The sequence below is a fragment of the Eschrichtius robustus genome, chromosome 9 (assembly GCF_028021215.1).
Source record: "Eschrichtius robustus isolate mEscRob2 chromosome 9, mEscRob2.pri, whole genome shotgun sequence".
In the NCBI taxonomy this organism is placed as follows: Eukaryota; Metazoa; Chordata; class Mammalia; order Artiodactyla; family Eschrichtiidae; genus Eschrichtius; species Eschrichtius robustus.
Genome location: NC_090832.1, coordinates 118556149 through 118561116, shown reverse-complemented (window position 1 = coordinate 118561116; position 4968 = coordinate 118556149). Strand labels below are relative to the sequence as shown.

The 4968-nt window shown below is 36.2% G+C and overlaps 1 pseudogene; it reads right to left on the bottom strand.

The window, feature by feature from the left end:
• Positions 1-735: 735 nt before the first annotated feature.
• Positions 736-2369, bottom strand: LOC137769168 (nucleolin pseudogene; annotated as a pseudogene).
• Positions 2370-4968: the final 2599 nt, after the last annotated feature.

Sequence of the window (4968 nt, the reverse complement as noted above, 5' to 3'; positions counted from 1 at the left end):
TGGATCATATGGTAGTTCTATTTTAAATTTTTGAGGAAATTTCATACTGTTTTCCATAGTGGTCAAAACAATTTACATTCCCACCAACAGTACAAAAGGCTTTTGGGTTTGTTTTTTGTTTTGTTTTATTTTGTTTTGTTTTGTTTTTACATCCTTGCCAACATTTTTTAATCTCTTCTCTTCTTCATAATAGCCGTTCTAACAGGTGTGAGGTGATATCTCATTATGGTTTTGATTTGCATTTCCCTGATAATTAGTGATGTCAAGCATCTTTTCATGTACCTGTTGACCATTTGCATGTTTTATCCGAAGAACTTCCTATTCAGTTCCTCTGCCCACTTTTCAGTTAGATTGGTTTTCTGTTATTGTATGAGTTGTATGAGTTTTGGGACTTTTAATTTGTCCCAAAGTTGCTAAAGCAAAAATCATGATAAAACATTCTGCTTTCCTTTATAACCCCCCAATGCAAAAAAAAAAAAAAACCCAAAAACAAACAAACAAAAAAACCAAAACCAAAAAATTCCGTAGGAAAAAAATGGTTTTGTACATGGGAGGAAACAATATAAATTCAAAACTTACAGATAAGGGTTAGCTCTATCACTCATCTCTTTAAAAAGTTTATACGAATACCTAGTGAACACCAACCGGATTATCTCCCTTGAAATGTTATCTATACGGATTTCCAAGTAGACCACAGGGCTGTATACTCTCTTGGTATGTCCTCAGAAGGCTCTGTCACTGAGCAGGTAACAGAGTAAACACCCCAGAGTCTTTTCTTTCAACTGGAAGAGGGAAAGACAGGGATAGAAGAAACTTCTTTCCTTGTGGCTTGTGGTCTCCTCCTCCTCCTCTGCCTCCTTGGAAGCCTCCTCACCCTCCAAAGCCTCCCCAGCCTCTGCCACCAGATCCACCTTGGCCACCTCTGCCACCACCTTGGCCTCCAAAGCCACCTTCACCCTTAGGCTTGGCCCAGTCCAGATTAACTTTGTTTCCATCAATTTCACCATCTTCCATGGTCTCCTTGGCAGCTTTGGCATCTTCCTCGCTGTTGAAGTCTATAAAACCAAGCCCCTTGGAGGATCCAGTCTCCCGTTTAGTGACTATACTTGCATGAATGGAGCCATCAAATGACTCCTTTAGTGTCTCTTCTGTAGTATCCTCAGACAGACCTTTGACAAACAGAGTTTTGGATGGCTGGCTTCTTGCATTAGGTGATCCCCTGGGTTCTTGCAATTCCAGCCTGATTGCTCTGCCCTCAATTTCCATTTTTATTACATGAATTTAAAGCTTCTTTAGCATCTTCAAATGAAGCAAATTCTATAAATGCATAGCCTTTAGATTTGCCATTTTGGTTCTGGGGCACTTTGATAAACGTTGCCTTCTCAAATGCTTCCTGAAGAGTTTCTTCTGTTGCACTATAGGAGAGGTTGCTCAAAACCAGGGTTTTTGATTCACCACTCCAAGTGCTATTCTCTCCACCTCTATAGTCTTGACTTTGACCTTTCTCTCTGGTATAGTACAGGGAAATGGATCGCCCATCTATCTCTGTTCCCTGCTTTTCTTCCAAGTTTTTCTCTGAATCAGTTTCTGTCTTAAATTCAATATAAGCAATCCCTTTACTCTTCCCATCCTCGCTGACTAATCTGATCTCTACAGCATCTTCAAACACTTCTTTTAATTCTTCCTGAGTAATTTTATAAGGCAGATTTTAGCCAAAAGTGTTCTCGCATCTCGATCTTTCTTATTGCATTTTCCCTTTGGTTTTTCAAGTTTAATTTCATTGCCAAAGACTTTCAAACCAGTGAGTTCCAAGGCTTTTCCCAGGTCTTCAGCAGATTCAAAATCCACATAGCCAAACTTCCTAGACACACCAATTCTGACATCAACAACTGCAAGATCATTTTTAGCAAAAAGGTCACTGATACCCGTTTTCAATTCAGGAGAAGATGTACTGAAGTTCAGGTTTCCAACAAAGAGATTGAAAGATGTAGTTGGTTCTGTGGCTTCCACTTTCTGTTTCTTGGCTTCAGGAGCTGTTTTTGTTTGGTCATTTCCTTCTTTCGTTTTCCAGGTGCTTCTTTGACAGGTTCTTCTTCCTCCTCCTCGTCATCCTCGTCATCCTCGTCATCCTCCTCTTCATCTTCAGCAGTGCCCTTTGCCTTCGCAGGAGCAGCCTTTGCTGGAGCTTTCTTTCCTTTGGCTGGTGCAGTCTCCATAGCTTCTTCTTCAGATTTATCTTCGTCATTCTCATCATCTTCATCATCGTCATCTTCATCTTCGTCAACCTCATCAACTGATGAGTCTTTATATATTTTGGAAATTAACTCTTTATACAATATATGGTTTGCAAATATGTTCTTCCATTCCATAGGTTGCCTTTTCACACTGCTGATTGTTTCTGGGGTTTTTTTTGCTGTGCAGAAACTTTTTTAGTTTGATGTAGTCCCACTTGTTGCTTTTTGTATTTTGTTGCTTGTGCTTATGGTGTCATACCCTCAAAAATATTACCAAGATTAATAGGCTTTCCCCATATGTTTTCTTCTGAAACTTTTATGGTTTCTGGTCTTATTTTTAAGAGTTTAAAATATTTTGAGTTAATTTTTGTGAGTGGTGTAAGATAGGGATCCAGTTTCATTTTTCTGTATGTGGTTATCCAGTTTTCCCAACACCATTTATGAAGAGACTATCCTTTCCCCACTGAGTATTCTTGGCTCCCTTATTAAATATCAACTGACCTTATATGCAGGGGGTTTTATGGATTCTCTATTCTGTCTCATTGATCTATGTATCTGTTATTATGCCAGTACCATACTGTTTGCTCACTATAACTTTGTAGCACATTTAAAATCAGGAAGTGTGATGCCTTCAGCATCATTCTTCTTTCTCAAGATTGCTTTGGTTATTTGAGAGCTTTTGTGGCTTCACACAAATTTAAAGGTTTTTTTTCTATTTCTGTGAAAAATGCCATTGGAATTTTGATAGGGATGACATTGAATCTATAGATGGCTTTGTGTAGTATGAACATTTTATTAATATAAATTCTTCTGATCCATAAACAAGGGATATCTTTCCATTTGTATCTTATTCAGTTTCTTTCATCAAAGTATTGTAGTTTTCATTGTACAAATCTTTCACTTCTTTAGTTAAATTTTTTCCTAATTGTTTTATGGCTTTTGATACTATTGTGAACGGAATTGTTTTCTTTATTCCTTTTTCAGATATTTAGCTGTTGATGTATAAAAACACAACTGATTTCTGTATGTTGATTTTATAGCCTGCAGCTTTACTGAATTCATAGGTTAGTTCCAACAGTTTTTCGGTTGAGTCTTTAGAATTTTCTGTATATAAGATCATTATCACCTGCGTAATGAACAGTGAGTTTAAATATGTCATCCTTTTCGTTTTATTAACTTATATTGCAATGGAAAATAAAAGTAATTTGAGTAAAATTAATTAAGCAATTTCTTATATCAGTCAACAATTCCATTACTAGGGACTGATCTGGCATTTAAATATTAGGCTAAAGAATTGATGTCATTGTGAAAATGGAATAGTCCACAGTAAATTTCAATATTGTGTTCTTAATGTCTTTAGTAGATCATGAAAGGAGTGTAAAAAAAGCAAAAATGCCTTTATCTTAATTTGTAGAAAATGGAAATCAATATAACTGACTTGATTTTGCATGAAGTTTCACCATCTAAATTTAAAATACTACTTTGATGGAAACTCTGAATCTTTATCTACATCTGGGGTCAATTCTAGGAAAAATAGCAGTTGGCTGATTCAATATTTCATGTCTACTCCTATCTTCTCTGAGCACCCCATCCATGCCTGATTGTTTTTCTAGGGAGGATACATATTACAGGGAATAGAGCACGCTTTTTACAATCTAGAAAGACCTTAGAAATCCCGACTTTTGAGGGGGCTGATATGTAACTAACCTTGGGAAAGTTACCCTGTGAAACTCCTTATCTGTAAAGTAGTGGCATGGATAACCTCTTAGGTTGGTTTAAAAAATAAATATTACAGAAATGTTATTGTGTGTGTGTCAGATATACAATAAATGTTAACATTTCTCTACCTTGGGTAATCTTAAATTACCTACTGAACTTTTCATATTTCATGTAGTTATTTTTCCTCCAAATAAACACAGTTGGGATAGGCTTGATAGAGTCAGTATAGAAAAATAATTTTTTTTTTAATATATAAGCTTTTTTCTTCACTATATTTATTAAATAGTCATGGTGGGTAGAAAAGATAAACCTATTTTATTTATGTTGTAGGAAAACACATATCTAGAGCTTCTGTAGATAACCTTTAAAAATACTAGACTTTGTGCAGAAATTTGCTTTTATTTTTCTTTTCCCTAGATCGTTCCTATAATTTCAAAACTAAAATTTTATTTGAGTTTAATCCAAAATGTATCAAAACAATGACCAGTTAAAAGATTTATAATTAGATAATCATGTCAATTATATTTATTTCTATATTGGTCACTTCTGAAAAAAATATTTCAGTCTTTTCCACCACACCTTTAAAATCCTTCCTTTACTGATGGCGAATCCTATAAACAGGAGTTATGAAATGGATAATCAATGAATTCCAAGTCTACAGAAGCCAGAGAAATATAAGGAGAGGGGAAGGGAAAGAAAGGGAAGGAAAAAAGGGAGGGAAAGGAGGGAGAGAGGGGAAGAGAGAGGATGAGGAAGAGACAGAGTGAGAAAAGGGGTGGGGGGCAAATACAGAGTGTGAAGCCATGTCCAGTAGTAAGTACTTGCTATCAAGCTTTACACCTTATATTTTATTTTATTCTTAATTAATTAATTTATTTAGTTAGTTTTGGCTGCGTTGGGTCTTCATTGCTGCGTGCGGGTTTTCTCTAGTTGCGGCGAGTGAGGGTTACTCTTCATTGCAGTGCACAGGCTTCTCATTGTGGTGGCTTCTCTTGTTGTGGAGCAGGGGCTCTAG